At 32.5% G+C, this 10,114-nt stretch overlaps 1 long non-coding RNA gene across 1 annotated transcript in view; it reads right to left on the bottom strand.

Moving 5' to 3' along the window:
• Positions 1 to 2,904: 2,904 nt before the first annotated feature.
• LOC118613789 overlaps positions 2,905 to 10,114 on the bottom strand; it is a 71,098-nt gene continuing 63,888 nt past the window's right edge. Inside the window, exon 3 of the long non-coding RNA XR_004955870.1 lies at positions 2,905 to 2,990. This is a non-coding gene — a long non-coding RNA (uncharacterized LOC118613789). The remainder of the gene's footprint in view (positions 2,991 to 10,114) is intronic.

Genomic DNA, 10,114 nt, shown 5'->3' with positions numbered 1-10,114 from the left:
GGACTGAAAATTTCTCTTGATGCACAGAATTTAAATAGACAGTGATAGCTTACATTTTAGCAAAAGTGCCCCCTCCAACATTACTTAAAATACTCTACGATCACCAAACTTCTTGAGAAAATTACATGGTCGAATTTCCCCAGGAGAACTTCTCTCCTCTATGCGAATTATAGGTATGTTAAATATTGCAGAAAATGGTAGAGTAAGTGATTCTCAGAATTTCTCTAAAGGATATATTTCAGAGATATTATGGGTTAGGTTTCGGACCACCACAATAAAGTAAATGTTGCAATAAAGCGAGTTACACAAATTTTTTGATTTCCCATTGCATATAAAGTTGTGTTCTGACTATAGTATAATCTATTGTGTACAATATCATCATGTCTAAAAAAAAACAATGTATGTAATTTAATTAAAAATACTTTATTGTTGTCTATGGCCAAGCTATCCTGAACAAGCCCAATCCCATCTGACCATCTGGTCTCAGAAGCTAAGCAGGGTCGGGCATGGTTAGTACTTGGATGGGAGACAACCTAGGAAGACCAGGTGCTGTAGGCATAAACAAACAAACAAACAAAAACAAATAATAAGAGATTATAAACTGACAAAGTCCTTGCAATCTGTGAGGTCAACCAAGAGTGGTCTCGACTAAAAAAATATATTGTTAAAAAGTGCTATCCATCATCTGAGCCTTCTTTGAGTCCTAATCTTTTTGCTGGTGGAGGGTGTTACCTTCAATTTGTACGCAAAACAAAACAACAACAACAACAAAAACACAGTATCTGTGAAGCTCTATATAGCTGAGTGCAATAAAGTGAGGTATGCCTGTATATTTGTCTTAATCTAACTTTTTAAGCAGTCTAGTTTGTTTTCTAACTAAAAACCACAATTATGTGCTGATGAAATATCTGTATGTTTTATTTTTTTAGTCTATGTTTTCACTCTATCATTTTTCACTAATTTATTTATTAACAATAATAAAATTATACAGATCAACATTGACCCAAATCTTATCATATGCAGGGTAAAGAAGTACAGTTTGAAAGTGGGATGTGCTCTGCCTACAAATGAAGTACCAACTCCATGCAAAATTGGTATCTTGGGAAGTTATGGAGAATTAGGAAAATAGTTCTCTCATTCTTAGAGAATTTAGAAGGTAACTCTGAGAATTAATATCCATATTGTAATAAAAGTTAAAGGTGTGTGTGTGGGGGGTGTATTTTATTTAAGTTATGAACTGAGAAAATAGAAAATCACAGAGGTATGTCTGCAGTTACCTCTGATGTAATAATTAAGAAAGAGCATGAACCTGAGAATGTCTAGCCTACTAATGGACCACCTTGTTGACTACCTACAGAATTTCTTACTGAAGCCCAGGTATGTTTTTTGTTGTTGTTGTTGTTGGAGATGTCAAATTTAGGGAAACACTTTTCTGGGGAAGTGGGCATGAATTTTGGGCCTGTACCAAATACAAAGGGTGGTGTTAGATATTCCCAAAAGTTGGACAGAGATTGTACATTTGAGTTAGAGAAAGAAGATGTTTTCACACAGGTAAAATTTTGAAAGAAGGTATTAAATTTATGAACTAAGGGCATATAATAGGGAATCCTTTAGAGAATTTACCTTGTTAGGTTTTTTGCCTTCACACTATGTGAAAAATCTTACTTATTATATAATTGTAAATTTTACGCTCTATGTTTATGAATTACCCTAACACTTATTCAAGTCTGTTGTACGGCTTATACTTGAATAGGGATGTAGAGCTGAACAAAGAGATGAAATTAAGAGAACCATGGCATATTGACACCTTCACTGCATTCTGTTCAACAGAAACAAAATCCAAGTGAGTGTACCGTGTTCAATACCTTCAAGTACTGAACATTATCAAAGTATTTGTCAATCACATGGGGAGACTTGGAAAGACCCATGACACTAAGGCAGATGCAGCCAGGAGGAAAAGAAAACATCTTATTTTTCAAAATATACCATAGGGCATGAGAGAGACTGTGAAAATTGTTTGCCTTCTTTGAACCTTACATTTGCCATCTGTCAGAGGGGACTAAATTAATTGTTTTGCTTTCTTAAGTTTACAAATAATGTGAAGTAACACATGAGAAAAAGTTCTACAAGTTAGGATAATCCCTATAAATGAAAGGTATAATTATAAAAAATAATTGCGAATTATTGTCAGAGTTATTTATTCACAGACCTAAAGGAAGACCCAATATTAAATGATTTACTACTGGAATCACAGTGCCACCTAAAGACTCCATACCAGAACTAGGGGACAGTAACTTAATAATCATGTTTTTTTGAGGGCTATCGATAGTGTGCCAACATATGTGGAAATTTTATTGGCAATGTTCCACACCAAAGTGCTCTGTAATGATTCCAGAATTAAATTCAGTTTAGAATGTAAATCTTTCATCAAAGAGTTCAGAAATCTCTTTAGACATAAAAGCAAATATGACCAGGCAAACAGAATGGACATCACATTTATATAATAACTTTACATTACATTGCTCTCTAAATGTAACAAGAATGACATTTTCAGGAAGCTGAGACAATTGGGTCTTTTTAAATTGAATATACATACTCTAACTAAGAAAAACTTACAAAAATATATTTATATTACACATATATATATGCAGAGAATACAAGAAAGAGAGGAGACTAATTCAATATACTATTTAGAAATGGTTTTATGTCTTTAGTTAATATTCACCAAGGACCAACATAGTTCATGTCTTTCTAGAAATGATAAATCAGAAAATATAAAAATCAGTCTTACTGTAAACACAGATGACATAAGATAATAAGTGAAACACATATGTTATGCCTAAAGACAGAAAACCAACCAGAAAAATAAATTTAGTAAAGTCATTTTTTGTAGCTCTCCTTTGTTCCTTAAGTAAGGGTTCCTACCTTTATTAGGTCCCTCAGTGATCCATTTTTTGTTTGTGATTCCACATGTATTCTGTCATTTTACCCTACGAAATCAGGAACAGAATATATGTTATTAGAGTAAAAGTTATATGTAAAAAGAAGTCCTTATCAAGAATAAGAACTAATCTTTAAGCAACCTAAGAAAAAATAAATGCCTAGGCCTCCCTAGACAGTACATATATATTAGTCTAGGCAAGCTTATGAGAAGCACAAGTTCTATGTCAAGTTAGGGCTTGGAGGAAAAATTTATTTAGAGCTGAAAGCAAATATGACCAATGTTCATTGTACTTTTCCTTTGAACATGACAATCACCTTCCAGAAAAGTCAAGGGGTTGGTCTTGGATAGGCAACTTATAAGGAAAGGGATTCAGATACCAACCGTCTCTCTAATTCTTCCCAAATCAGCTACATAACAAACACATGTAAGAGGCTTGTAGTAAATATATGTTTATAAAATAAATAAATAAATTGTAGGGCCTACAAATTGCTCATATCTTTAGGATAATAGACAGATATACATGTGTTGTGAATGGTGGCTGGGAAATTCTGACACCAATTGCAATTATATTAAGAAAGTATCCAGTTTCATTTTTATGCCTCATTATGTTATAATGCAGTTCACAAGTCACCTTTCATGTAAATATATTTCTATCAAAAAACATTTAAAAAGCTCTCCGTCCTATTTTCTATACTTTCATAATGATGAGGGAAGTGATGAAATAATACATTGTATTTTAACATTCTTGAAATACAGGCAACTTGGTAGGCCACTATGAAAACTATTGTGAGCTAAAGAGATGTGACTAGATCTAGACAAAAGTAAAACATTATTAAAGGCAAACTAAATCACTGAAAAATTAAGTCCATATTAAGAACTGAGCTGGCAGTCTAGAGTCTATGTACCAAACATGGTACTTGGGGGGATTTTCATGTACATGTTTTGTTGACTGTGCTGTTGTCTGCCTTGTTTTAAAGAGCCTTCCAATGTCCATCATCATTTCCCAGATTGTGATCCGAAGAGTGGGTGTGGTTATCACCTACACTCCAATTGACTCATACTTTGACAGAATTACAGAAAAATTGGCACAAAGCTTCTGAAAAGTTACTAAGAACTTCTCTAAATTAACCTACTGTGACCTAAATTCGTTCACTTTTTAAAAAATTGAACTACAGCAATAAGGTGGAATGAAAATCTAACGAGGCACAGCTTGGAGATACGCTAATAAACATGGGGAAGAATTTTTTTAAAAGAAAACTAGGAATTTCATAATGCTAAATTGATCAACAGAGTCCTTTTATCTAATAATACAATTTTCTCAGATTGTAAGGCAGCAGGAGTCTAAAAAATGCTGTACCTATAAAATTAAATAGAGCCCAACAGCCTTAATTTGTACACAAATTAAGTTTGAGTTTGAAAGTGTTTATAAATTTTTATTAAGATTCTTTCATACTCAACTTTCTCCTTCTTGAAAATATATTATTACCAGAGGTCCTAGCCTAGACGACAGCAATATCTAATTAGAATGTATCACATTTAATTGTCACTTTTTCTACCTGAAACTCGTCATGCCTCTATGCACAGACATGGGCTAAACCCTGAAGAGAGTTTGAGAATTCATCAAAGGAGAGTCGCAGAAGTGTGACCAAGTTTAGGGCAAAAAAATAATTATCGGATTTGGCACTCTCAAATTTCTTGACTTAAGAGATAAAATTTTATTTAACAAGAATGCCTGGAGAATAGGACATTTGACTAAATCAATTTTTTTTTTGCTTAAATTATGGTAAACTCATAAACTTTTTTTCATTCATCATAAATAAAAGAAAGTGCACTGAGTTATTAATAAAAATTATGTTTGACATAATAGAGAAAGAGGTGGTGATAGTAATTCTTGTCATTTTGGAGGCATAGTATGTATATACATATCTACCACATCTAAATATACATGAACATAGATATAAAAAATGTACAAAATATTATTCTATATAATATTAAGCTAAATAAATTGATATAAGGTAATATACCAGTGCTTCTTAAATACAAGAAGTACCACGTATTCAGGTATCAAGAAGGTAAGACGGCTGGACATTGGAAGTAATCCTAGCTGTATATTTCAAAATGTTAAAATCTTTCTAAATGCAGTTAGAGCTATTCTTGAATTATATGGAGAGTAAACCAAATAAAACTGCTTTGTTGGTAGCAATAAGTAAAACATTATGAATGATTGTTAAAGATCAATAATTACTAAATAAGATACAAGTTAGCAAAAAAAAAAAAAAAACCTTCCAATAACAAGTGTCAATGGAAACTTCTACATTTTTAAATATGTAATGCATTATCCTACGGATTAGAATAAATCGATTCTCTATTTTCTTCTCCCTGCCCTATCAAGTATTAGCAGAAAATGTATTTCAAGTTGATAGCTTTCAAAAATCTTCAGTTTCACAAATATCCAGTTAAAACACTAACTATAATTGGAATTTTAACAACCAATGACATGAAGTGTTTTAGTCTTCATTTTTTCTCTTTTCATTAATATTAATTATTGTGGTGAGAACATTTAAAATCCAGACTCTTAGCAACTTTGAAGTATGTACTACAATATTTTCACAATAATTACAATGCAGTGCATTAGATTTCCAAAAATTATTCATCTTCTAACAGCAATTTTATACATTTTGACCAATTTCTCCCCAATTCTGCTAGTTCCTCCGCTTTCTGGTAACCATTATTCTAATCTCTATTTCTACACATTCAGCTTTTCACCACATATTCTTTATCCATTCTTCCATGAACAGATATTTAAATTGTTTCAATATCTAAGTTACTGTGAGTAATGCTACAGTAAACGTAACATTGAGATATTTCTTCGATATCTTATTATAATTTCCTTTTGATATGCCCAGAAGTGGGATTGTTGGATCATATGGTAGTTGTATTTTTAATTTTTTAAGGAACCTCCATACTGTTTTCTATAGTGGCTACACCAGTTTTAAACTCCCCCCAAAAGAGCACAAATGTTTCCTTTTCCCCACATTCTCTCCTTCACTTGTTACCACTTGTCTTCTTTATGACAGACATTCTAAGAGGTGTGAAGTAATATATTACTGTGGTTTCAATTTGCATTTCCCAGATGATTAGTAATGTTGAGCATCTTTTCATATACCTATGGGCCATTTGGATATCCTCTTGGGAAAAATGTCTATTAAGTTCCTCTGCCCCTTTTTAAATCAGACTGTTAATTTGCTACCGAGTTGTATGAATTCTTTATTTATTTTGGATATGAAACTCTTATAGGAAAAACAGTTTGCAAATATTTTCTCTCATTATGTAAGTTGACTTAACATTTCACTGATCATTTCTTTTGCTGTGAAGAAGCTTTTTAGTTTTATGTGGTACCATTTATTTATTGTTGCTTGTGTTTTTATTGTATTTTTGGTGTCCTTGCCAAGACCAATGAAAAGATTTTTTTCCCTATGTTTTCTTCTAGGAGTTTTGTGATCTCAGATCTAAACATAAAGACTTATGTTTAAGTGTTTAATCCATTTTGAATTAATTTTTGTCAGGGGTGTAACATAGTTGTCCTATTTCATTTTTCTACATTTGATTATCTAGTTTTCCCAGCTCCAATAGTAAAGAGATTATCCTTTCCCCATTCAGTATTCCTGGATTCCTTGTCAAATATTAGTTAGCCATATATGTAGGGGTATACTTCTGGGTTCTCCATTTTGTTCTATTCATCTATGTGTCTATTTTTACACCAGTACCATACTCTTTTGATTGCTATAGGTTTTAGTATAATTTCAAATCAAAAGTGTGGTGTCTCCGTCTTTATCCTTCTTTCTCAAGATTACTTTTGTTATTTGGGGTCTTATATGAATCCATACAAATTTTATGACTGTTTTTTCTGTTCCTATAGAAAAAACCTTTGGAATTTTGATAGGAGTTGGATAAATATATACACATCTTTATGTGTGGACATTTTAACAAAATTATATTATGCAATCCATGAACACAGACTTAGATCATCAAAGTTTATCATTTTCATTGAATGGATTTGCATTTCCTTTAGTAAATTTTTTGCCAACTATTTTATTGTTTTTAATGCTATTATGAATGGAATTGTTTTATTTCTTTTTCAGATATTTTGTTAGTATGTAGAAACGACCGATTTGTATGTGCTGATTTCATATACTGCAACTTTACTAAATTTGATTAGTTCGATTTGATTGAGTCTACAGCAGGGTTCCCCAACCCCCAGGCTGTGGACTGGTACTGAACTGTGACCTGTTACGAACTGGGCCGCACGGCAGGGGGTGAGCAGTGGGTGAGTGAGTGAAGTTTCGTCTCTATTTGTAGCCACTCCCTAGCGCTAGCATCATAACCTTAGCTCCACCTCAGATCATTAGGGATTAGATTTTCTCATTGGGGCACGGGTCCCTGGTGCCAAAAAGGTTTAAGACCACTAGTCTATATAGAAGATCATTTTCTTTGCAAATAAAGGCAATTTTATTTCTTCCTTTCTGATTTAGATGTTTTTCTTTTTCTTGCATAAATACTCTAGATAGGACATCTAGTACTGTGTTGAGTATGAGTGGTAGAAGTAGGCACCCTTACCTTGTTCCTGATTTTAGAAGAAAGGCTTTTAACCTTTTCATCATGAGAATGTTAATTGTAGGTTTGTCATATATGGCCTTTATTATGTTGAAGTGTGTTCCTTCTATGTTCAATTTCCAGTTTTTCTTTTTTAAATCATAAAAGTATATTTAATTTTATAAAATTCTTTTTCATAATTAAATTAAATAATTACATGATTTTATCTTTCATTCTATTAATGTGGTATCATATTTATTGATTTGTGTATGTTGAACCATCTTTTCATTATAAGGATAAATCTCACTTGATTATGGTATATATAATCCCTTTAATGTATGGTTGAATTAGGTTTACTAATATTTTGTTGAATATTTTTGTACCTATATCCATCAGGGATATTGGCCTGTAGTTTCATTTTTTTGTAGTGCCTTTTTTTGGCTATGGTATTAGGGCAATGCCTTATAACATGAGTTTGGAAGTATTGCTTCTTCCTCAATTTTTAGAAGATTTTGAGAAGGAGAGGCATTAATTCTTCTTTAAATATTTGAAAGAATTCACCAGCGAAATGGGATTTTCTGTATTGGGAGGTTTTTTTTATTTATAATTCACTTTCCTTACTCATTTTTCTCTTTTTTGGTCTGCTCAGAATTTCTATTTGAAAATTTTCTATTTTCTATCTTTTGTTTGGTCTGTTCTGCTATTGATGCTGTTGATACTCTCATTCTTTATTCCATTCATTGAGTTCTTCAGCTTCAAAAATTCTCTTCAATTCTTTTTTATGATTTCTACCTCTTTGTTAAATTTCTCACTTTATTTATGTGCAGTTTTCTTGATTTTGTTGAATTTTCATTCTGTGTTCTCTTGGAGTTCATTGAGTTTCCCTAAAACAGCTATTTTGAATTCTTTATCAGGTAAGTCATGAATCTCTGTGCCTTTGAGTTGTTACTGGAGGTTTATTGTAATCTTTTGATAATGTCATATTTTCTTGATTCTTTGTATTTTAGAAGTTTCTCATTGCTATTTTTGTGTTTGAAGTAGCACTCACCCCCTCCATTCTTCTCTAGCTGCCTTCAAGTGGGAGATCCTTTTCATTGGTCCTGATTATTTCTGAGGCTTTCTCTAACCTGGAATGGTTGCACCTCCATGCTTCTTGCTCCCTCTTAAGATAGAGTTCTTAAGCTTTTATCTCTTGTCTCTATCTCACATCTCATCAGGGTGGCTGCTAAAAATCTCTTTTGTTTTCCCAAAGAGCTCAGGTTTGTGATACAAAGTTCCTCTTACCCTCTCTAAGAAATCCAAACTTTTTTTTTTTTTTTTTTTGCTCAACAGAGTTCTAGAATCTCCCTTCAGGAAACCTAGACTTCTACGAAGGCTCTTTCATCTGTAGGTGTATGTGCTCCCTGACCATGGCTGAGAGGAGTTAAATCCAGTTCACAGGTTCCTGCCAGTTCCACAGCCCATACTGAAGTCTTTTTGCCTATTCCCCAACTCACAGGTAGATGAGACTCCTCCTGAGACCCTTGGCGTATAGTGCTGGATCTCACAATTTCCACAGAAGCACTTTTATTCATGGATAAGTGGATGCTGAAGGTTAGTTGTTTAAAGGGAGAGCAAAAAGGAGGGACATCTTATGATGTTATGATGCTTACATCAATTCTTCATTTTCCTGATGCTTCCTGTCAAAGATGAGATAATGGCCCTTAGCCATCACAAACTCAAAAATATATATACATATATATACATATGTATATATGTAAATATATGTAAATATATATACATATGTATATATGTAAATATATATACATACCTATGTATATATGTGTAAATATATATACATATATACACACAGACTCACACACACACACATATATACATGTATGTGTGTGTATATATGTATTTGACTACAGGCTTTTGTTAGTTTTCTTTTAGTTTAAAAAAAAGTGCCTGACTTCCACTTCCATTATTCAAGGTAAACTACAGCCTATTTATTGGCTGCTCTACCACTCTTTCGTAGTATGAGTTATTTTTATATGCGTAAGATTAAAAACACCACCAGATACAGAGCAACATTGATTGACTTCATATATAATATGGGAATCAATATTGTTGCTCTGAGGTGTGGGAGTTAAACAATAGCAATATAAAAAAAAAAGAGAGAAAATAACTGGTTAACTGGTTGATTGTTTATTATTTTTGTTGTTGTTGGTTTCATTTCTCCATTGACATAGTGGTGGTAGTTTTAAAAGTTAGTTATTTCTTCCAGGTGGAATGATTATTCTCGAAGAACTGATTTCACTACACTGGGAGAAGGAAGAGGCCAAGAGCCCTCTTTGAGGTCACAGAGTTGAAACCACATTTCCTATAGAACGAAGATAAGTGCTTAGGTAAAATCTGCAAAGTAAAATCGATTATTTGCACAGTACTGCCATAAATCTACACACTTTTAAATATATTGTACACACATTTAAATGTATTGAAATAAGTCATTTTAATTTTTATGACCTTTTTAATGCCCCTCTTTTATTTGTTGTGATCTTACTTGTAGTAAAATTGTCTTACAGTCAATTATTTGGC

This window comes from Rousettus aegyptiacus, unplaced genomic scaffold (assembly GCF_014176215.1).
Source record: "Rousettus aegyptiacus isolate mRouAeg1 unplaced genomic scaffold, mRouAeg1.p scaffold_m13_p_2, whole genome shotgun sequence".
NCBI lineage: Eukaryota > Metazoa > Chordata > Mammalia > Chiroptera > Pteropodidae > Rousettus > Rousettus aegyptiacus.
The sequence above is the reverse complement of the archived record's forward strand: the minus strand, read 5'-3'. Positions and strand labels throughout refer to the sequence as shown.